At 41.9% G+C, this 25589-nt stretch overlaps 1 protein-coding gene across 2 annotated transcripts in view; it reads right to left on the bottom strand.

The window, feature by feature from the left end:
• Positions 1-25589, bottom strand: part of LOC307219155 (uncharacterized protein) — a 144199-nt gene that overhangs the window by 94562 nt on the left and 24048 nt on the right. The gene's annotated exons all lie outside the window — the stretch shown is intronic.

Below are 25589 nucleotides of genomic sequence, written 5' to 3'. Positions count from 1 at the left end.
GTAAGGCTTCTTTTGGCTTGACAAAGGAAGAGGGACAGACAGCTAGGAGTGGAACAGCAGCTCCTTTAGGCTTTTGAGGATTTGATATGAGTGGCGCTGTGGGTAAAAGCCTCAGTGCCTAGGGCTTGCCGATCGAAAGGTCGGCGGTTCGAATCCCTGCGGCGGGGTGCGCTCCCGCTGCTCGGTCCCAGCGCCTGCCAACCTAGCAGTTCGAAAGCACCTCCGGGTGCAAGTAGATAAATAGGGACCGCTTACCAGCGGGAAGTAAACGGCGTTTCCGTGTGCGGCTCTGGCTCGCCAGAGCAGCGATGTCACGCTGGCCACGTGACCCGGAAGTGTCTCCGGACAGCGCTGGCCCCCGGCCTCTTGAGTGAGATGGGCGCACCAACCCCAGAGTCTGGCAAGACTGGCCCGTACGGGCAGGGGTACCTTTACCTTTACCTTTACCTCCAAGAGCACTGGAAATTTTCCAAGTGAGCACAGTAAAGTGGTCATTCACCCCTCTTTCTTTTGAAAGCATAGCCACATGATAAAAAGGAGGAAGTTACATCAAAAGCACTGTGCATGGCATTTTGGGAAGTATTTGTCCATACACAATCAAGAAAGTCTTTGTTTTCTTTTTCTAGCTGCTTAAAGATACCCCCAAACAACAATGTCTTGAGCCCCAGCAAGTCCTGTGCCCCATTAAAGACTAACAAATTTATTATATCTTATGCTTTCATGGACTATATTTCACTTCATCAGATGCATAAAGTACCATCCTGAACTGCAGGTGTGCAGAAGTGGGTATGTATCTGGGGGAGTGTAAAGTGGGGTCAGGAAGTGATGAAAGGCAGAAAAGTATAGACTATGACAATTACCTTATTGAGAATGGCCATTTTCAACTTCCTGGCTCTGGAAGGGCAATTAATACATGTAGCAGGATAGCAATCTGCTGTGTCTAGTTAACAACTAGATGCCCCATGGGCCATATTTTGACCAAGCCATAATTTATAACTTGGTGCACGTGGGGTGTCACAATTTGCACCCACAGTTTTGAGCTTCAAGTTCCTTGGGAGAATTGTGTGGCAAAAATTGACTCCAGAGGCACTTGATACTTAACTATATAATTTATGCATACGCGGCAAAAAAATGTTTCTGCTAAATATACACAGAATGAATTAAAAAGTCTTTTCCTTTCCTTTTTTTGCAGCCGGTCAAATATGTGTCAGATGTCTTTGTCTCTCTTTTTGTGTGTGTGTGTGTACTCAAACTCAATGAAGCTACAAATATGGAAATTTTGGCATTCCCAGTTAAAAAGGGGAAAAAATGAAGAGATAAGACAATGCAGAGCTGCTTTTAGAATCAAAGTGTGCCTTGCAAAGAAACACTATAATAACAGTTATAAGGAGATAACAAGCAAAGACAGTTTTATGACCCTGAACAATTATGGTGTGATTTTCAATGTGAACATTGACTAAATGTTAAAACTGTTTGTGATTTGACTTCTTCAGACCTTGAGATAATACTGAGCCAAGATCCCCACTTGCTGCCCATTTCACCACATTCTAGTTTAACTAAACTCTTGGCCTTCTCTGCAAAACCTGCTTGCTCTTCATATCCTGTGGGTAAATCACCCATGTAGCAAAAACATCCTCAGTCACCAAGAACCATTAACATCTTTTATCTAGTCCCAGAGTACTCATCCAGCAACACTTTTAGGCAAATCGTGCTAAGTGGATTCATTTAAAGAAATCAAGATTGCCCAAAGTCATAACACCAGTGTGCATGTGTATCCCATTCACAACACTTATTCAACTACATTCTCCTTATCTCCCTGCTCCTTCTTTTTTATTGATCCAAATGGGCAAGCAGTGCAAGAAAGAAACCAGGTAGATTTCTGTGCTCTATGCTATGCCTAGCCTAGTGATTTTATGACAAAAGCAGTAATTCTATTGTATGTACCGTATTTTTTGCTCTATAAGACTCACTTTTTCCCTCCTAAAAAGTAAGGGGAAATGTGTGTGCGTCTTATGGAGCGAATGCAGGCTGCGCAGCTATCCCAGAAGCCAGAACAGCAAGAGGGATTGCTGCTTTCACGGCGCAGTGATCCCTCTTCCTGTTCTGGCTTCTGAGATTCAGAATATTTTTTTTTCTTGTTTTCCTCCTCCAAAAACTAGGTGCGTCTTGTGGTCTGGTGCGTCTTATAGAGCGAAAAATACGGTATATGTATATGTGGGCTCACAACTAGTGTAGTAAGAGGAGGTAAGGTACACTGTTTCCTTGTGCTTAAAGAAACAGAGAAAGTGACCAATTTAATGTGAGCACATCCCTTCCCCATTCTTAGCAAAAGAGGATAACAGATGGTGAAAGATAGCTACTGTCTGTAATAATCCCTGCTCCCCTGGGGCATGTGCAAAAGAAACAGATTTTCTGCTGTAGAAAGACAATCCAGAGTTTCTCCATATACCGCAGTATGACTTCTCATTAGTTAATATAACTTCATTCTAATCCAGTCCACTGAAGCAGATTTCCATGGATGTCTCCTGAGCTAACACCGTCTGCTCAATGAGGTTTACAGTACAGCCCAGCAGAAAGGGCTGCCTGTATAGAACTCCATTTAAAAAAGTTTTATCCTGTGATAGCTTGGATGAGTTGTTCTGAAGGGGAGCTGGGGACTGGATTTATTTCCACATCATCCTTTACTTTAAAAAAATATATATTAACGAAGCTGGTTAAGCATTGCTTCCTAGGTAGAGCTATCTTTCATTGCATTGCCTTTTAATGAAATTCCTTGTCTTTATAAGTGGGCAGTCTGCATTGCTAAGATACAAAACAGAAGATCTATTTGAGAGAAAAACAGGCTGTTGTCTTCTGCTGAGTATTGTACATTTTACTGTGGACATTACATGGTCAGCCTGGACTGGGGTGTTGGCAGTGCAGATTGAACAAGATGATGGAGCAGATACTGCTTCACATGCTGCTTCCCAGCTTTCCAACGTTCATCTGGAGCCCCCTTTCAAACAAGAACAATTTCCTAGAATCTTAGCAATGATTCACTACACACAGACCAGCATATTTCAGTGCCAAACTAGACACAACATTATTCACGACTCTAGCCTTTGTGTGTCTGGTGGGTTTTTTTTAAAAAATAAAGAACTAAAGAAACAACCAGGGCAGCATAGCTGTCAACTTTTCCCTTTTCTTGCGAGGAATCCTATTTGGAATAAGGGAATTTCCCTTTAAAAAAGGAAACATTTATAGCTATGCAGGGCAGGGGAAAAAAGATTTAGCCCTTGTGTTCCATGAGTCTTCCACTTGCTTCTTTGTAATGCTGTCTTTGCAAATTGTGGGTGATGGGATCAAAAACATGGTGGGGGCAAAGAGTTAAAACCTTCACACACACACACACACACACACACACACACACACACACATTATTATTATTATTTTCTCTTTTTTAAAAACTACACATGTCGCTGCTAGTGTTTATTTATTATTTGTATTTTTAGGCCGCCCTTCATCCCACAGGGTGCCAGGATGGTGAGCAGAAGGAGATAAAAGAATTCATTCAAAACATAATTGATTGTCCTTGTGTATGGCCCTCAGATAATCATCCAGATAATCTTTCCCTCTCAAAAAAGGGGTGGGGGTGGGGGGACAAAACCTCTGAGGAAACAGTCCACACACCCCTTCAAGACTAACATCTATCGGTAGGTCTTACAGTTGCTGGGGATTGGGGAGCAGGGAGGATGCAGGCAACAGGCCAGACTGTTAGAATGAGGTCTGGGTTCAACCACTTGTCCAGTCACTGGTTAGATCTGAACATATCACACTCTCCCAGTGTCTGTTCCACCGTTGAATAGTGGAGATAGGATCATTCTGAGAACAAGTTTGTAACAGGGTAAGTGAGTTTCATGATTGGACCTGGCATTGGGGGCAACAGCAGCCTAAGCATGGCTTGTCTTGTCACGACTCAGGAAGAACTGACTGCAGCAGATGCACTTAGCAGTAGGGCAGGGCTAGAACAGGCAAGACAGGTTCACAACAGGACCCTGGACAGAGCACTGTGGAAGGTGCTTGCTGAAGCATCCTCACTCACACAAGGAAGAGCAGTTACCCCAAGAAGGTGTCTTCTGAGGCTGCCTGGTCTGGTACAGCTGTTGGATCTGTTTACCTCCACCCTCAGGAGCTGTGGGGTATTGCCAGCTATTGGCACATACAGCATCATCATCATCATCATCATCATCATCATCATTTTTTATTTGTATGCCGCCTTTCCACAGTTACAAAAACAATGCTCAAGGCGGCTTACAGCATAACAAGATTTACATAATTACAAAAGTCATAAACAATAAATAAACCACATCAAAAAAAATACCAGCATGGGCTGGTAAGGACTGGACTTAACTGGGCATGGGTGTTCCAAATCCAAAGACTCCATTAAGGCTACATCTTCTGGCTTGGAAGGTCCTGGAATGTGAAACAATAGCTACATGTGCAGCACCTCCTTCCCTTCCATGCCTTTCTCTGAACATGTGAGGCTAGATAGCATGGCAGAAGATTTTAGATTCCCCAAGAACCTGTTTCCTCACACACGTTAATGGGTCTGTTTGCCCCGCTAATGAAAACGTACATCACAGTTCATATAGGATATTCCTTAGACCAGATAGATGTTAAGTCCTGTCATAACAGCTGGCTTCTCCACACCCAATGGACATGTTGTTGTGACCCCACCACCACCACCATAATGCCAACTATAGTAACTTTTTACTTATAACCATGATTTTGCAGCAAGCCATGCCTACCGCTTTTATGGTAGTGTAACCACGATTGCCTACTGCTTTTCTGGTTTTCCTTGTAATGTAACCACGATTGCTTCATGGGTATAACACTAAACAAATACTTTGGGTGACATTCAACTTCACACTATTACAGACATATGCATATCAGCTTGCCAGATGTAACAATCCATCTCCCTTCCCACACTCTTCTGAGCCATTTGGGGGAAGGCTGCACAGAGGGAGGAGAGGGGATAAAGCCCCATTGTGCAGGCAGAAGCCATTCCACTGATGGTGTTTATCAGGTGAATCCCACCCTTTGGTTCCTCTCTACTCCTAGTTTAATGGTGGTCAGTTTGAATCTACTAACCCAGCTGTGGAGATGTTTGCTGAACTACAACTCCTATCTTCCCTAGCCACTGCTTGCGCTGATAGGAGTTGTAGTTCAGCAATATCTGGAGGACCAAATGTTCCCCTTACCTGCACTAATCCATCTCTCTGTGCTTGAAACTTCACTGGACACATTTCAACTGCATGAGGTTTTCATCCAGGTATAGAACAGGCTTCAAGTCAATGTGAAAGATCACTGCTGCTTTGCAACTTAACTGATTTATTGTGCTTTGAGGAGCAATCCCCCCCCCCCGGCCCCTTCATGAAGCTGCCAAGCCTCTTGTTCTTGCATTCTCTTACTTGGCAGCGCTTTCAATGCACTGCAGATCTGTTAGATTACTTGTGTTACAAAGAATTTCAAAGTGGGATGAGATTTACAGCTAAGTGCACACGAAAACATCAATACTGCAGACATTTACTGGTAGGGGAAAGAATACTGCGCATGAGTCAGACAGCTTCACATTTCCACATGGACTCCCCCTGGTGGAAGGAGGGTGAGAAAGCAACTTTACACATGCAACTTAAAGGGGCTTTCGTATGTGTTTGACATTTAACAAACCATATTGGAAAAAAGTATCCCTGCTACAAATGTCTTTGTTTTGCCAACAGATTGATACATGTAGAAGACAAGAGGCCTGAGACTTCTTAAAATCAAGCTTTATGCATTATGGCATGACTTTTCATAAATATGACTGCAGTCCATCAAATCCATAGACAGAACATAAAAAGCTGCCTTATATCACATTGGACCATTAGTTTCTCTAGCCTGGTACTTTCTACATTTCTCTGACATCTCACCAGAGGTCTTTCCTAGTCCAAGATCCTTTCAGCCAGAGATCCCGGATATTGACTATGATCCCTCTCCACAGAGAAGCTGAATGAGTGAATACAGGGAGACAATAAATGTGTATACAGTGGTACCTCAGGTTAAGTACTTAATTCGTTCCGGAGGTCCATACTTAACCTGAAACTGTTCTTAACCTGAAGCACCACTTTAGCTAATGGGGCCTCCCATTGCTGCCACGCCGCTGGAGCACAATTTCTGTTCTCATCCTGAAGCAAAGTTCTTAACCTGAAGCACAATTTCTAGGTTAGCGGAGTCTGTAACCTGAAGCGTATGTAACCTGAAGAGTATGTAACCTGAGGTACCACTGTATGGGAAGCCTGTCTCTATATCTCAACTCAGCTATGGTTGGGCATTGGGCAAGCCTTTGGTCCCATGAATGAAATGGGAATAAAACAAAGCTACCCCACAGGGCTTCTGGAGCTGGCTGCTAGATAACAGCAGAAAATGTAGAAGAATTGCATGGCAATGAACAAAGTTTCCTCTCTTCTGTGCAATGTTAATCAAGCAGTGATATCTCTACCTTGTCATATATGCAACCAATACTAAATGATAATCTCTGTAATCAGTATTTGATTGCCAAATACGTAAACTCAACTTTGTTAATACTTTATTGAAAAGCTATATGGTTCCACTGCCATATTTAAATAACTGGCAGTGCACTCCTGTCTGTGAGTTTACTTGGAAGTAAGCCCCACTGAGTTCAATGGGGCTTAGCCCCTAGCAAGTACATGTTTAATTGCAGCCCAAGAGTCCAATATGGTGAACAGTTCCTCGCCATAAGTATATTTGTCACCATTATAATCCTTATTGAGCTTTTCCTCCCATTGACTTTTGAATAGACAGTGGCCAGGTATCAGCAGTTGTGAAGCACCTCTCATTTCGCATGTGGCATGCCTCTGAATATCAATTGCTGGGGCATACAAGTAGGAACAGTTCGGTTGCACTCAGATCTTAATTGCATGGTTGCCAAAGCATCTGGTTAACCATTGTGAGAAGAGGCTGCTGGAGTAACCGGACCTTTGGTCTTATCCAGCCAGTTATTGTTATGCTCTAATGATACATGCATGGACCTCTCCTATTCCAGAGGACCATTATTTTCCATGAGAAGAGGCAGCTCTCTTCATGCATAGTGCACTGGGAGGGCATGTGATTGTGAGTAAATAATCTCCCATCCTAGAAAAGAATGGGGAGCCACATATATATATACATAAAAACTAGAGGTTCATGGTCATGATTTATTAAATGCTTTGAACCTTCATGGTCTTTTGTCTCTCTGCCAACATCCAAGCTGTGCAGTGCCATGCATCACTGGCCACACAATTGTAAATTACTACACTACTGCAGTATCCTGAGTACTTAGTACAATGGCATGATGTGTGATACTGTTCCAAATGCTCGCCCGATCCTATTTCTGACTTCTTTGTGCCACAGGCCTCAAGATCAGTTCTTTAGGCTCTAAATGCTTGTTTTTTGTAACACTTCAGTCATGTCTTTGAAAGGCTCACATCACATCATTGTTTGTAATGTTCAGCTGGTGAATTGGGCCAAGAGCATGGGCTTAGTTTGCACCGTGAGCCTCGTGGAACCTGTGGAGTGGCTTGACTCCAAGGAACTGTTTTGCAGCTCAGATTGATGCCGTGTTAAGATCTCTTCTAGTATAGGAGTTTGGTCTCACTAAGAGGTGCTAGAGCACTGGCATGGGTGTGCTGCCCAATTGTATAAATTATGTATGGAGATTTAACATCTGTATAAATAACCTCTGATGTACCCTTCATAAAACAACATTGCACAAGCTAATCTGCGGATTGGCAGCGTGACAGCATTAATTTGGGGTGGGGACCCATGGCAAGACAGTTCTTGAAAACATGTTATGTTGAGCAAGTTATAACCAAACACCCGTCCTCTAAATCCTTGAAACGCAGCTGGAGGAAGCAAGTCCTAGGGTGCTACGAATTCCATTGCTTTGAAGGCAGAGTACCTTATGAGCAGATTAAAAGAAAGCTGTTTCTCCACTTCAAGGCTCTTTCAGATGTTACAGTTTGTACATGGAATTTATTCCCCAGTCATCAGTCACCTTGCATGCATATTTCGCAGATAAAAGCTCTAATTTACAAACGTGTCACTTAGAAATGGGACAGATGGGGGGGGGAATGGAATATATTAAAGTCGCCCACAAGCTAGATGTTACAGAGTGCACATGGCTGCCACACAAAAAAAGCAGTTCTAGGTGTTCCCTTCTCTCTCCTCTAGGGATGGAGGAAAAACATTATTCACTTTTCATTTTAATAAGAAGCTCTCTGTTTTGCACTTCTTGAACCAATCCACAATGCAAAACACAATCAGTGGTACCTCTGGTTAAGAACTTAATTCGTTCTGGAGGTCCGTTCTTAACCTGAAACTGTTCTTAACCTGAGGTACCACTTTAGCTAATGGGGCCTCCCGCTGTCGCTGCACTGCCGCTGCACAATTTCTGTTCTCATCCTGAAGCAAAGTTCTTAACGTGAGGTATTATTTCTAGGTTAGCAGAGTCTGTAACCTGAAGCGTCTGTAACCTGAAGCGTCTGTAACCCGAGGTACCACTGTACTCTGAATTCTGCAATGTTGTTCTACAACCAAATGCTGAGGGCAATAATGCATAAATCCAAGGAATGTGTGTGTAAAATTGTATAAGTTATAAATTTTATGAACTAAAAGTAACATAATATATGTGTAAATTAAAAGGCCTCAAAGCAGTTTCTAAAAAGAATAAACAAAGAAATTATCATCAACAGAAACATTTTTTAAAAAACTATTTAAAACACCCCAAAATAATTAAAATTTAAAAAAAATAAAAAGAGATTAAAACACCTCTCATATCTGAATGGGGTTGCCTAACAGGCTCTGAAAAGAGTACAATAAAGGCATCTGCCTGATGGCAACAGACAAGGAGTTTCAAAGTGTAGATGCTGTCACACTAAAATATCAATTCCTTGCAAATGTGGAACAAGCATTATATGGCACTTGTAATTGTGTCAGTTTTTATGATCGAAGCAATCAAGTGGGCATATATGGGGCATGGTCAAATCGGTCCTAAGTTGTTAAGAACAGTTACTGAAAACCAAGGGATGCCAACAACACCACATCCATCTCATCAACCTCTCAACATTTCCAACTTCCATATAGCTCTCAGGTGGCCCCCTTCCTTTCTCACTCCCTTTCTGCAGCTCCATTGGCTATACTAGGATAAAGTGAAGCACTTCTCCTCTGCCCCAACCACACAGAGAGTTGAAGACCATCCCTACTTCTGATTCTTATTAAAAGATCAGAGAAGACAGCTTTTGTTTTCGTGTAATTGAGGACAGTAGAACCAAAAATTGTTTCACTTAGGAGAGACAATGTTTTTTGCTGGGCTGTTTGAAAATTCTGCGTACACTGCAGATACGTATCAGTGTTAATTTGGTCAAAGCAATAAAGTTTGCATGCTAAGTCATGATGGAGGGGGTGGAGAGGAGAAGGGAGAGCAGAAGCAAGTCATACCCTACGAAGAAGAAACAGCTGCTTAAGGATGCTCATAGATCTTTTCAGTTGTGATCTGCTTTAGATCTTTGAGACAAGCTGTTTCTTTTACTCTTCACTGTAACCATTTGTCATCAGTGGGGCTTTCCATGGGAAGTCAGTAGCAGTTTGTGCTCATGGTCATTGTTTTACTGATCTCCGGTATGTTATGCAAGATGTATTTATTTCAGTGAGCTCAATTCTAAGGTTGCTCTAGGGGAAACCTGTTGCGACTTGCCCTGTAAGAGGTCATTCTGTACCTCTTCACAGTCCACAATGAGTTAATTGACCTAAGTGAATATCACCCTCTCAAAACAGAGGGAGAAAGACACATCTGCTTTTTATTTTCCGAGTCCGAGACTTTCCGCACATTGTAGATTAAATGTCTGCATTCTTTCTAAACAGAAAGAAGCTCCCATGGGCTGACTCAAACAATACTACCCCCGCTTACAGACAAGCGTTCCTAAACTCCTTCAAGTCTGAATTCATGTGGAAAAATGCAATGTGTGAATGGGCAGATCTTGGGTATAGTCAGCATCAGTTCTTATGACCAATTTTTCCAGTTGCTGCCTTGACAGGAATTGCTGCTGACTGTATCATTGATCTGCTGGTTTGCACATGCTACAAGAGCAAGGTCCAGGCTGCTCACATAGAGTGTTCATTGCATCTGCTGAACACCAGATTGCAGGCAGCTGATGATGCCCTAAAGCCCATTCAAATATTTCTCACCCAATGGCCCTCCTCTCAATGTGGAAATGGAGCCTGGGTTCCCATTAGAATAGACAGAAGAAAGAATTGAGGGCAGTGGAGAGATGACAGTACTTAGATTTTGATTGGGAAGTCAGATGTCCCTAGTTATGGGGACGCAGTTCCAGACATTGTACCAGCAGCAGCTACCAGTCTCTAGAGCCTGGTTTCACCACCTAGGCACAAGAGTGGAACCACAGCTCAGAATGTGCCTTGCTGCTAATTATTATCTGGGGAAGAATTTGGGAACAAGGTTGCCCAATTCATAATGAAAACAAGTATTACTAAAAAGGGCAATTCATATTGTAAAGCCTCATCAGCATTACTAAACTTTCACACCATAGTGGCAAATTGATCTATGATGAATGATAGACTGGTGTGGTTGTATAGGTCATGCTAGAGTAAGCAGCCTGCTGACGTAAGTTCAGCATGCAAGGAGTCTTATAGTGCTCCTGTTCTCATCCAACTAGTATAAATCTAGGATAAGCTCACTCTGTGAACAAGAATCTTCTCTCTGGAATTCCAAGAGATTCAAGTTCAGCTGTTTGGTCAGTTTTTGGTAGGGTGGGGGGGGTGGAATCAGTTCAATAAAATACTACATTTACATTGGAGGAACTTATTTTGGTACACTATTAATTGCTTCAGTGATCTATAATATTAATGGCTACAATAAGGATTTCATGGAGATTGTATTTCAAATATTACTTACCTGTAACAGAATGCCATTTGTTAATAATTACCAGATTTACGAACTGCTGTGGAATAAAATAGACACACCCTGGGGAGCCTCTTTTAGTTCCATAAATATCCTACAAATGTATATATACATTATTCATTCTAGCCAAATGTAAAATAATAACACAAGGGAACATTACATTTCAGTACATTTCAGTTTTCCTCTCTGTTTTTTTGAATCTGGAGTTAGGAGCACCTGAATCCCACGGGAACTAAAGCAATGTTACCAGAGCTACATCACTGATTGTTCCTAAAAGGTGAAATTTCTTTAGAAAACAAACTTCACTGTGTGTTGCTTTCTTCTAAGATGCATTTGTATTACCCCTAAATGCAGGGTAGTAGAACAGTTCCCATTCATCCCAATGGGACTTCCACCAAGTTCACAGCAGACTGGGTACCTACTTACAGAATTCTAGGGATTCAATAACTCTGCAAAAGACTTACTCAGTTCAGAAAAATGTATTTCAAACTGCACTCATTCCCTACCAGATCACTTTTCTGTTGCTCTTGCACCATGACCTTCTTCCTACGAACTCAGGGTGCAACTTTAGTTTCATATCATAACAACCCTTTGAGGTTGGTTATGCTAGTAATAAAGTCTCTATCCAAGGCCAACCTCTCCAGGGCCAAACATGAATTCAGACCGGACTTCCCCACATCAAATTTCACATTGAATTAATGAACATAAGAAACTGGCTGTTATGAGGCCATGGGGTTAAGTGAGGTATGGGGGAGCAGAATGATGTCTGCATGTTCCGGTGTTTCTCCAACACTCCAAAGCAGACTTGGGGGGCACTAGGGGCATGATGGGGAGGAAGGGGGAAAGTCCCTCCCCCAAAACATTCGTTCCTTTGCCCTGTGTTAATAGATGCTTCTCACTGTCTTGCCTTTACTGATGTGACAAGAGTTCATATATACGTTCTGTAAGTTTTTTATGTTAAAAAGTTTAATAGAGATATTTTGAAAAGTGTGTGTAAACAGGATTAGGGAATCTGTGGCAACTCCAGACAGCATGGTCAATGGTCAGGGGAGATGGGAGTTGCAGATCATCACCATTTGATGGTTGACAGGTTCCATGTGCACAGGATCACAGCCTTGCTTTTTCCCTTAGATACTGCTGTCAATGTACATCCATTTATACATCCATTTATCCTCTCTAAATTCCACATGGATCCACATATCCTTTCTCCCACTGAATGCCTTAAAGGTTTCTCCAGTGTTACACAGTGTACTGTAGTAAACAGTCTTTTCCACCTGCTATTAGACACTGCAGCATGGCTTCTCGTCTCACTGGCCTGCTACATTGTGGGCCAAGACAGCTTAATCCCCCAGTCCCACCCTGCTCCTGCTGGCCTTAACCTGCAGTCATAAAGCACCATTTAAAAAATGTGTTTAGCTTGTTGTATACCCTGGAGATGTACAAGGTACCTATACTGCACGTGATGCTAAATGAATGAATAAATCTGGAGATCAACAGCAGGCTTCATCTACTTGCATTTCTCAGGATGCAAGTATTTCAGACTTGCCTCTAAACTATTTAGATAAATAAAATTTTAATCATCAATTTAGCTTGCAGATTTGTGGATTTGAGGCTGTCTCCTAGTTCTGAGTTATGAACAGAGCAGTTGGGCAGACCACAATCAAGTGAATGTATTCCAACATCCATTCCTGATAAGTACATTACTCTGCACAGTGCAAATCCTGGGGAATAGTTGTGCCTTCTGTTTTTGACACCATGTGAAAACTGTGATTGCAGATAATACCTAAAAGGTAAAGCAGATAATAAGGTTGGAGAAGGAAGCGGACAGCTGTTTTCCAGCTGCTAACATCTAATCCCCCACCTAACACATCATGGCTGGAAAGTGGTTTATTTGAGTAGACATAGATCAGATCTGGGATTATTTTGATAGGGCACAATCCTTTCTCATTTTTGATTCAATTTATGGGCTCCAGGTCTCTACACAGCTGGGGCAATTTACAAAATCAGAGCAAAAGTTCTGAGTAGTGTACATACTTCATTCCAGACTGCTAAGCTTATAAGGCCTCTGACTGCAGCCCCTCCTAACACATGGTTGGAACTGACTAAATGCTCTTTTCCTCATCTATCGAAAAGGGCACAGAAATTCGAAGAAAACCCATATTTGTTGCTCGAAATAAATTATATCTGTTTATTTATTCAAAGGATTTATTTCAGTGCACACCGCCCTCCCATGGCAGTTTACCAAAAATGGTTTTCTATGTATGGAGATACAGAAATTAAAATATTGGCAGTTTTAAGCAAATGGACTACATTTAAATCATTAATTTAGATCAGCTGCATGATGGAATTTCACATGGGAAACTGAGCTGTGCCACACCTGACATCACTTGTAACATCAGAAGTGGGTGTGGTTTGAGGGAAGTGGTCTCATAGGCCAAACTGGGAGGTCTTCGGCCATGACCTGCAGTTCTGCTCGTGTCATCTCAAAAAAATAAAAATAAAAAGCAGAAATAGAAAGGTACATCAAGAAGATCCATCATCAAGCTACTGGGTAAATTAGCTGAAGAAAGAGAAAACAAGTGCCTTTTCACAGGGATTTGCAAAATTTCTATGGGGACACCAACAAGATTCAGAAAAGGGGAGGGTCTAATCACTTTGCAAAAAACTTATTTGGAAACACAGAATGGAGTTATCAAAGATGGGAAAGCATCATCTCTTGATCTTCCTTTTTCTGGAACTGACAGTTACCAGGCTCCTCACCCAGAGACCACATCTGTTTCTCTAGCCACTCTGAGGAAATGAGGCTATGTGCGTCTACTGTCTCCTCCCTGTGTTGCAGCAGCCAAAAGCAATTTACCTTTTTCGTGTATAATTTTTATTAAATTTTCTGTTTTGCAGTTTCGAATATTCAGTTAAACATCTTTAAAATATCAGTAACTTCCCTTCTTCTCCTTCCATGGTTCATTTTGCATATCATAAATCCCTGTGTATTTTACATAAACTAAACCATTCAGTATTCCATTATTACACCCATCAAGACTTATTTACACTGTTGAATTTAACTTAATGCTGCCAATGTTTTCAAATGTACACAATTCCCCCCCCCAATATATTCAGTAAACATTTTCCAATCTTCTTTAACCGTGTGCTCTTCTTGTTCTCTTATTCTATATGTTAACTCTGCAAGCTGCACATATTCCATCAGCTTAAGTTGCCATTCTGCTTTATTTGGGATCTCACTCATTTTCCATTTTTGGCCTAACAAAACACAGGCCGCAGTAGTGGCATACATAAATAACCTTTTTTGACACCTGGGAATTTCCATCTGAATTATCCCCAACAGAAAGGACTCGAGTTTGTTTGTTTTTGGAAAAGTACTTTTAACATTTTTTTCAATTCATTATGAATTATTTCCCAATACTCTTTTACCCTTTTACAGGTCCACCACATATGAAAGAACGTTCCCTCAACCTCATTGCATCTCCAGCACTTATCTGATTCAGTCTTATACAGCAAAAGCAATTTACTTCTGAAGTCCAGCTGCTGGAAACTGCAGCAGAGGAGAGTGCTGTTGTACTCAGGTACCTGACTGACCAGTGGGAGGTTGTTGTATTAGAAGAGCCACCTGCCTGGCCTGACCCAGCAGGCTCTTCTCATGCTCTTATATAGTCTACCTGTTCTGGGACAAAACCTCATGACAGCCAGCCAAGTGACTGAGGGGGCTGAAGACACCATTGTCCGCACACAATGTCTCAATGCTCTGGAGCTGTTCAGCAAATGTGCACAGCTCTCTCTGAATCAGAAATGAGACATACTGCATAGATCTCACCAGTAATTAAGCGATGAAAAGTGAATAGGAAGAGGGGGTTTTCTTCCAAAATTTAAAAAATGGAGGGCATCCAACCAAATGACAAGACAGTCTATGCAGAAAAATCTCTGTGAGGAAATACAGCAAAAAACAGAAATCCATTCATTCACCTAGCCAAGACAGACACTGCTGGGCAAGCCTCATGCATAAAGCCTAACAGATGGTTGGCCTCCATATGGCACTCTGAAATACTCTGCTCCAAAACCAGCTGCCAAATCTAAGATCTTTTTGGGTACCACCCACTAAAGGAAGGGTGGTTCTGTTAAAGCTACTTAGTGGAAGATCCAGGAGTCTCGCAGCTATTGAATAAGCCCAGCCAGATATGTGGCAGTTCCCATATCCTTAAATATCATTAACCAATTGGCTCAACAACACCAGGCTATACCTTACTCTGTCCTTAAGTCAGACACAGCTAAAAAGCATACACCACCCTTCATTTGTAAAGATTTAAAGCAGAGGAAAGCCATCTCTTCTAAGCCGAGACCAATTGAATGTTATGGTTCTTGAAAGCAGCGCCTCTAATTACAAATATATGGGGATTAATGAGTTTGGCAATGGCAGCATCTTAAGGAAAATGGCAGACAGCCATTTAACTACTTTCTGGGTAACAAGAGATGACTGATGATTTTACTACCTATGTCCAAATAGTGAGATCAACATGAATTCTCCAAAGCAACACCTTCATTTAAATACCATGACCTTTTCACATCACCAAGTGGCTGCAAATGGAAGATAGTGGGGCTTTAAACAAAAAAAAAGTGACATTATCCCACTTTTGCAGTTTTTCCAAACCACTACTCAGTTCACCAAGCGCATGAAATTTGACAAGCTTACCATGATCCTCAACTCATTTCATCTAAGGATTTAAAAGTTTCTCATCTGATCAGTCATCTGATAACTATATTGTGCCTCGATCCAAGACCTGGAAGCTGAAATTTGAACAAGTGAGATCAAAATGGTAGGATTTTACAACGCAAAGGCAGAGTCATTAAAAATAACCATTTCTACTTACTATTCATTAGAGATCCATAGTGGCTTTGGATTAATCCTGAATCCCTGACAGAACCAGGATTCTTTGAAGGGATTGTGGTTTTATCTGAGGTGAAGCACGATCAGGACAAGGTGCACAAAGTCAAAACTGGGACACACAAAATTCAAGTATCTTGTGGTGCCTTAGGAACCTTGATTCCCCCACCCTCCCACCCACCCACAATGTCATAGACAAGTGTCTGCTGAATGTAAAAGTGTTGTTTCTAACTTTACCATCCAAGCAAAACATCAGTGGGGAGGTGCGGCAAAAAAGAAGGTAGCACAAATGCCAAAATGGGGTGAGAGCTCCATTGTGACTGACAGCTCAAACTTTTAATCACAGTGAATAATATTAACCAGGCTCACCAGTCCCAGGGCTTCAGAGGAAGAAAGAGAGTACATTTTAGTTCTCTCACCCCACCCAAGCCATGCAATCAACTCTTAAGATGCCTGGTATGAAAACCTCTGACCAATTTATCTGCAGTTTGGCAAGTTTCTTACCTAGGAACACTGGGTGTGGGTGTGGAAACACTGCCTTTTTCTCTTAAAGATCAGACAGCATTTCTCTTATCTCTGATCTTAGTGCTTTGGGGCCACAGAGATCCACAACACACTTCAGATAAGCTTCTTCTGCTGCCTTTTATCATCAAAAAGCCAGCCAGTTTTTCGCTCGAATCTTAGCGCTATCAGATGCGGTTTTTGCAAAATGGATAAACCACTTTATGGGTAAACCTTCTGAAATCTAGCAGGATTCATCCTCCAGAAGGGACAGCATGCCTACAAATTTCATCCAGTTCTGCCAAACAAAATTTACTACATTTTTTAACAAATAAAACCAAACTTTAAAGACACTCAACACAAAATCTCCTGGATCTATTTGCCGGTAGATTCACAGACCTAATGCACTCTGGCTATACTACCTAGCCTGCAAATTTCATACTTTTTTTAAAAAAACTTTTCTTTTCTTTTTTACTTCCCAGTAATGAATGTGGGGTGAAAAAAATCCTTTTTTTTCTGAAGGGCAGTTGGTCTCAAGCATAAAACAGAATCAGAAAGCCTCTGAAGCACTTAAATGGGCCGTTTTTCAGAATGTCCAGTCAGGCTCTGAATCAAATATCATGGTAAATACTTTACTCTCAATCTTCTTGCTATCCTAGATGATTTGAAACATTCTCTTATTGACCAAGATTCAAGTAACCATAATTTCAGTGCCACCTACTTCATCAAGGGCCTCCTTTTGTTGATTCTACCCCTTATTCATTGCTGCCATTTTCTATCTATGGCTGAGAAGACCCATAGCTCAGTGGAAATTTACATGTTTTGCATGTATGAGCTTCATTTACCAGCATCCCAAGTTAATGGTTCTCAAGCAGCAAGCTGGAAATCAGTCCTGCCCAAGCGTCCCTGCCAGTCATGGTAAACTGTGTTGAGTCAGATGGTCCAATGGTCTGTCTGAAGGCAATTTCCTGTGTTCAGCAACTATGTGTGTGACTGAAGATGAAGTGAAGCCAACTTTCCAGCTGGCATTAACTTTACTGACTGGCATGATAAAGTCAACAAGCAGCATAAGTGCACTAAAGAGGCATGTCTTTCCAGCTACACCATTCAATCTACTAGGAATGCCCGTGATTATAGTCCTATTCAGATGTTCCATCCTCACACAACAGCATGATGGGGGAAATGGGGCTGCTCTTCCTGACTCTGAGAGCCAGTGTGGTGTAGTGGTTAAGAGTGGTAGAGTCGTAATCTGGGGGACCAGGTTTGTGTCTCCGCTCCTCCACATGCAGCTGCTGGGTGACCTTGGGCTAGTCACACTTCTCTGAAGTCTCTCAGCCCCACTCACCTCACAGAGTGTTTGTTGTGGGGGAGGAAAGGAAAGGAGATTGTGAGCCGCTTTGAGACTCCTTCGGATAGTGATAAAGCAGAATATCAAATCCAAACTACTACTACTACTACTACTCTTCTTCTTCTTCTTCTTCTTCTTCTTCTTCTTCTTCTTCTTCTTCTTTTTCTTCTTCTTCTTCTTCTTCTTCTTCTTCTTCTCTGCCCCTCTCTGTTGTGCTTCTGCGTCAGAGGAGAAGGTATGGGAAAAGGGAGCCTGCTCTATATGCAAAGACTCCCAATGTGCTTTAGCCTATTGTAGAATTCTAAGTCATGTAGTCTTCCCACTTCAAACCTTTCCTCCAATATGTGGAGAACAAAGGAGCCAAACTAACAGGGGGGAAGCCAGCCAATGAGGTCCCTTAAATTATTGAATAGGGCTGACGCTGCTATGCTTTCAAACTTTGTATCAGGTAGCTAAACACGATGTTTTCCACATGTTGTAGACTACAATTCCCATCCCCCCCCCGATTGTTGGCCATACTGGCAAAGGCTCATGGGAGTTACAGTCCACAACATTGGCTACCCCTGCTTTGCATGAATAGCACCATGCATAACTGACTCACCATCATTTCGTATATTGCTGGGACACATTAATATGATTGTTAAATGTTCACCGCTGAATGTGCCCCTTTTAAAGGCTTACCTTACACAGAGCTTTTCTTTTACATCACAACACATATAGTAGTTTTAAATAGGTTATGAGGATGTTCACAGCTAGATTTTTCTTACGATTCCCTCCACAAAAAACACCCGTCTTTTTGAACTGAAAAAAGCGGACCATGTTCTGTAGTAAATTAAATGTAATTTGTGTGACATTTCTCCATGAGCAGTCTGTTGGCGTTACTATGGATTATGAAACAAGCTCTGTTCAAGTCCTGTATTAGCCTTATGTTCCATTTTTGGACTCAATCTGTTTTTGTTGCATTTTCATTTGGGATCAACAGGGGAGCCTTTCTCCTCCTAATTTAACACCTGTGAATTCCCACAGGTGCCGGAGAAGAGGAGGGATCAAATTAGTCCCTCATGGGGATTACTCTGGTCATCTCCAATTTGTACCAAATGTGAAGGACAGCCTGAGGCAATAGTTGCATTTTTATTTCATGGTGAATTAAAGCTCTGACTATGTTTTCCTTTAATGATACTAGCATTAATAGGAAGAGATTTATGGGGGCCAAACTTTCTATCTCAAGTCTTTCATGATCCTTTGAAAGGACCATAGGGCAAAAGAGATGGCTTTGGAATTTTATTCCCAAATGGGGGGGGGGGATATTTGCTTTCTATCTTGAATGGAAATGCCACTACTGATAATGAATCAATAAGGGTGTTGGTTATATAATTCCATTGTTGAAAATTAAACCAGGAGTGAGGAACCTGAGGCCTGTAACCCTCTGGTCAAATGTGGTTCTCTTGGTCTGTCTCTCAGAACTCTCCCTCAGCCACAACCCTCATTGGCCCTCTTCCATACTCCCAGGTGTTTTTGCCTGCCTATGATGTGTCCTTGAATTGAAATGCCTCTCACTTGTCTTGATGGAGGCATGTGCATGTAAAAACTACCCTAGTGTACAAAGGTAAAATTTACATTTGCTGCTCTGCTCACTTTGGCTCTGGTCCTGCCTGCCACTGGCATAGGGCCCTCAAAATGTTGCCAGAAGGGAAGGTGGCACTCAGAGTGTAAAATGTTCCCCATCCCTAACTTAAATTGAGCCTTGTGTCAAAACCTATTGAGATCTGTGGACAATTGAAATTGTGAACCTCTGAAATACAAATGGTCCTAGGATAACTTTTGTTAAGGAATATCATAGAAGGAAAAATTATTGTCCCCACTTCCCCCTGCAACCATTTTCACCTCTTAAGTAGACTCTCCTGAGGGCTGTGCATGTAGGCTCCCCATGTGGTTTTGAACCTTGTGCAAATGGGGTTTTAAACTCTGCAGGAAATCTACACGTCTAAAGCCAACTTTCTGTTTCAGGCCTTCTTCTTCAACACATGGATCTTGGGACCAGTGAGCACAGCCCAAGATTTCCTGTCATATGATAGTAATCGGGCAAGGGAAGAAGAGGGCTTTTATAGACAAAGAAATGCTTTTCTCCATATGGCTGGAATTTTCACAATTCACAAGGTAAAAACAAGGGCTACAAACCTTGGAAAAGTCCATTAATTCTTGGTGAATTCAAATAAATTCAAAACTTGGTGAAAACACGCAGCTGAAAACTTAACCAAATGCTACAGCTTCACATCCAGAGTGATCCTATACATAGACACTCAGAATTAAGTTTAATTGGCCTTACTTTCAGGTGATGGAGCCCTGAAGTTGGTATATCTTTTAAAGTTATTTTCAGCTGATGGAGGATGAGGTGGCTAAATTCTGCTACGTTTTTCAAAGAAGTTCAGAAATGAATACGAAAAACTTAAGTTTTCTTAATTTGACTTACAAAGACAAATCTTTACAGTGACCAAGCAGATGGCAAGCACTTTTCCCCCTTACGCTTTCGCTTACCACATCAAAGGTAGACTTTATTTTGTGTGCCTTTTTCCTGCTATCTCTTAAGGCACGTCTGCCATCCCACTGCTCCTACTTTGTTGTGGCAGGAAAAGGCGGCAGGAGAGACATGAAAAGTTGCAGCAGAATATGGTGCTTCATTGCCAACTGCGGCAAGGTACAGATATGAAACTGATCCATAAACCTCTCCAAACAAAGCTTTCTGGAAGCAATTTCCAGAGGCACAGTCTCCTTTGCAGGTACACTGAACTTTCTGAAAGTGTCTTTGTACAGTATTGTATTTCATTTCCTTTGCTGGAAAATTGCTCAGATTCAATCACAATAGCAATATGGAGGGAGCCTCAGTTGTGTCAACTTGGGCTTCCCACAAAAGCTTAGCCTTTATTCATCTGTTTCCTAACCCTCTCCTAAATTTAGTTCTGCCATTTTTATCATGTGTGTTCAGTTCTTTCAGTTTCTTCGGAACTGATTCAGAGATTAAATATTCCTAAATATCCAGGTGCGAGGGAGGATTCCACGCATGGAAAATGCAAAGTGCAAAAACTGCATTTATGTAAATTGCTTCCTTATTAACCCATGATCCTAAGACTCATGTCCGGAAACTAAAGACGCACATATTCATGGAGAAGAAATATATATCAATAAAATGATCCTCAAGTGTGACACCACCTTTGGGACTCCCTGCTTACTGACACTAGGCAGGTGCCCTCGCTATATTATTTTAGATGCAAGCATTTCTGTTTTGCAAGCTTATCCAGACATATAATTTAGGGTGCAATCCAGAATTACCACCACAGTGGTTCTGTAGAGTGGCACTGCCAGCCCCACATCTTCAGCCCCACGTTTATTGGAGGCTACAACAGAAGGTTGGGGGCTTAGGTCTTTCATGCCTGATTCCCACATAATAGCTGTGAAACCCACGTTTTGGTGTATGTACACCAAAAAATTAGCATGTGTGAACGAGGCAGGTGACTGTTTTGATGTACCTCTATCAGATGTGCTTCCTATGAAGTGTGGGCTCAGTGAGAAACCTGGTATATATGGAAGAGCATTTGATTTTCTTTAGATATTTTCACTTTAGGAATTTGAAAAGGGAATATAAAGGTGTCCTTACTTTGTGGTATCAGAAAGGGGTAAGTGATGAGTTGCCAGAAAACAAAAGTGTGGGATTCATAAGAGAGAATATAAGTTTTGCAGTGGTCATTTGAATTGTAAATTGCATGTTGTGTGACAGGAATGAAAGCCTGAGGGATAGGAACGGGCAAATCTTCCAGTTTCAGTTTCCCTCGGTTTCTCAATTTTTCCAGTCTTAGTTCAATTCTCCACATAAGTTCATGTTTTTTTAAAAAATCTCATGAAAATTCATCAGTGTTTTAGTGTGAATTTGTACCCAAGTGTGTGCACTTTAGTACACATTTCTTGGCTACAAAACTCCCTTGCAAAATTCAAAGTGCAAATTTCTAAGGATGTGTTTCAGTTCTTGAATTGTTTCAGAAAGCACAAATGTTGTATGTTCATGTTTAAAGGTGCACTGAATTAAGTTTCTCCCCCAACTATACTGGAGGCAACTGTTGATTGCAATACTCTGTCTTCTTACTCTAGAGAAGTGCCATTGACAAAGCAAGGTTAAACTCAGAGTTAGCTACACAGCTTTCATTTTTTAAAAAAAGCTTTGTGCCACCTGGGGCCATGAATTCTGTTTCAGTTGTTATAAGACACAATGGTAACTTGAGTTGTGTTCACCTTAAATTAAAACATGCTGCAGAAAGAGGCCCCAGCACTAGCTGTGATGGAGACAAGATGGATGGTTTGAGCTGGGGAGTGAAATCCAAGTAATTAAGTAGTTGCGTGGACAGGCGGAGTCCCCAGATCCCGAGTGGTCCCCCCCCGTCATGTGGAATAACGACTCTAGACAACGTGCTATGGGATTAAATTGGCCACAACTTTATTAAATTTCAAATGTGGGTAGACCTTGGCTCAGGCATTGGGCGTTCTCCCTCCCTAGTCCCCAGCCGGGGACCTAGGGAGCATCAGGGTTATCCAGTGTGTGTGGGGGGGGATGGGCCGGCTCTGGAGAACATATGTTCAAGCAGAGATAGCCGCCCCCATTACGCCGCCGCAGGGGAGAGCAATGACGATCTTTCGGCGTACGGCCAAAGCCTCCCTTCAAAAACCCCTTTAACGGGGAACCCTGGTATCGCCGCCGCAAAGAGGAAGATGGACTAAAGGATTCCGCCCAAGGCCTGATACCACCAAAGTTGTGACGTTTTGCTACGGGAAAGGCGAAACCTGCCAATGCAGTTAAATTCCTTTCCGGCCCTTCAACAGCGACCTTATCGTAGCAGCGCCCGCATACCTGTGGAGACAGGTTAACCTGCAAAACCTATGAAGAAAAGTTAACCTGCAAAAGAAGACATTAACTGAGGGTGGGTAGGGTGGGAGAAGCTCTGGAGCCAAGTGAGGATTAACAATTAAGATCCACCCTCTATTGTGTGGGCAGGTAATGCCTCCCCTTACCTGGCCTGGTTTCCCTGGCAACGCTTCCCCCAGGTGGGATTGGGCAACTCACTGGGGTAGGCGGGGACCTCCAGGTATCCCACCTGAGAGAAGGCAAAGCCTATGCTGATGGGGCTACTCCAGATCCAGGGCTGCACGCGTCCACGCAAAAGGCGCCCCCCGTTTTAAGTGGGGAGCGGTCATTGGCGCAAGACACCTGAAAACCAGTAACCCTTTGTTGTCTGTAACAACAGTTAATTCTGCAAGTTGTATAGCACTACGAATGTGTAAACGATATAGTGGAAAATCAAAAACATCCCCCCTCCAAAAAGGCAAAGGTGCAAATTTAACTCCCAGTCACTCTCAAAAAGTCAAAATGCAAATGTGCAGAAACAAATAATGGCAATTACGAACAAGAGAAAAAACATATCCGCAAGGTGTAACCAATGAGAAAGAATACTGAAAAAAATTTTAAGTCAATGATTAGAAAATATGAGAGGTCTAAATTGTGTTTGCATTACAGGAGAAAAAGGAAAGCAGCAGATTTTTATTCAACTAGGTCTTTACTGAACATTTGTTCTGATTTGTTTACAGGGCAGTTATATGATAAAGAGCATTATCCTTGATTCTCTTATAGGGTGTTTATATCATTGTGATGGTTTTGTTTATTATTATGTATTAGTTATGTCTTCATTTGTTCCTCCCACACTTTTCAATGCATTTCCACCATCGCTTTCCATACCGCAAAAAATCTATGTGTGTGTTTTTAAATGGATTTGTTACACTAGGGCAACAGAACACTTTAATTCACTTTAACTGCACAACTCTAAAAGTATTGAAATATGCTTGAATCTCTCCTGAAAAATACTGAGTGTCTGGAGGCACCCTTAAGGTTCAAACCCTGAAAACGTTGCAAGTAGAGTCAGTGGTGAGGCACATGCTGAGCGTCCAGTCTGTCCCAAGTTCATTTCCAGGTAAGGCTGGACAACTCCCTTGTCTAAAACCCTGGAGAATCAATGCAAGGCAAGGTGAACAATATTGAGCTAGATGGTCTGAGCTGGTATAAGACAGCTTCCTATATTCTAGCAATGTGGCATGGTTTTAGTTGCCAGCCAGGCTTTCTCAGGGAATTAGGGGCATGTCTTGTGAATCTTTTCCTCATGCCGTATTCTTACAATATTTTCATATGCAGGTCACTTTCATTCTCAATTGAGCAAAGATGAATGAGCATAATTATGCCCTTATTTGAAGAAGAAGAAAAAACAAAAGAAACTTTCAGGAATGCTGCAAGCAGCAAGAGAGTAAGTAACAAGGTCATGAAGAGAGAAAGAAATGAAAATGGATTTTTGAAGCATAGGTTTTCCTTACTTTTTTTTAGCTGTTAAGAACTGCTATATACTTTTAAAAGCATTTTTAATATGGCCATAACTCTGTTTAATACAGAAGGGGGACTGTTGACTCCCTGTGGTTTTCATCAATTTTCATATTGATATAATTCAGACAATAGGATAACTCCACTCAATATCATTTCCTGGCTACAGCAGAACTAGAGGTAATTGAGTGTTCATATTTTATTGGCTGGGGGGGCACAGCAGCACCTGACTTGCCTATACTGAAGCCCCAAGAACACTCAGAAATGCAGCATGAACAGAGAACAGCCCAATGGATCCAGAAACAGCAAGTGGTAATGCATTCCATGCGTGTATGCAGGTGGCTGAGCACACCATGGCATAAGTACCATGAAAGCATCTTTGGCAAGAGTTAATACTGGGCTCTGGAAAGCCAATGTACACATAGGTGAATGAGACTATTTGTTTAAATTCTTGTGACAATTAGGCTGCAAGCCAATACATCCTTTTAACTCAATATGTCTTACTTCTGAGTAGGCATGTATAGCTTTGCACTGGAACGCTTGAGTTATTAAACATCTATGCATCGTGATGTCAATGATGGTGGCGAATTCATTTTTCAATGACACCAAAAGAGTGCCACCAGATTCTTAACGGTGATAAATTGCATACACCACATCACTTCCATGTGACATTTTCCTCAAAATTTGATGGAATTATTGGAATAGGTTTTCAGCTGCTGTTCACCTTGTCTCAGAAGGGCCTCTCACTTTGTCACAGTTGCAAAGAGTTTCCCCAAGGAGCGTTGCATCCATCTCTCCTGGATTCCCCAGCTTTGTAGCTCTTCACTGGGCATTCCCACCTGCATCCAGGCCCACACCAACCTCAACCCACTTTGTACTTCAAATTGACAGCAAGATTAAGGGAAGAGCTAAGCAGCAACTCATCATGGATGAAACCAAGTGTGTCAAAAAGGGAAAGATGGAATGCCTCAACTGAGTTGCGATATAAGAGTTTTAGATATGTTATTGCATCCACAAGGTTCCTGGGACTGGCACTCTTGAAAATTAATGGTTTTATAAAAAGAATAGCAGTAAAGCCTGGAACTAGGGCATGGGTAGGCAAACTAAGGCCTGGGGGGCCAGGTCCGGCCCAATCGCATTCTAAATCCGGCCCATGAACAGTCCAGGAATCAGCATGTTTTTACATGAGTAGAATGTGTCCTTTTATTTAATATGCATCTCTGGGTTATTTATGGGGCATAGGAATTCATTCATTTCCCTCTCAAAATAGTCGAGCCCCCCCACAAGGTCTGAGGCACAGTGGACCGGCCCCCTGCTGAAAACGTTTGCTGACCCCTGAACTAGGGATTCACAAACAAACTCTGCAAGTTTTGTTCAATACACCTAATGTTGTTGTTTTGTCATGTGGCTGGGTTGGCCTGCAGCTCTCCTTGAGTGTACATGTAGT

Source organism: Podarcis cretensis, assembly GCF_951804945.1.
Source record: "Podarcis cretensis genome assembly, chromosome: 6".
Classification (NCBI taxonomy): Eukaryota; Metazoa; Chordata; class Lepidosauria; order Squamata; family Lacertidae; genus Podarcis; species Podarcis cretensis.
This window is presented reverse-complemented; position numbering and strand designations above follow the sequence as displayed.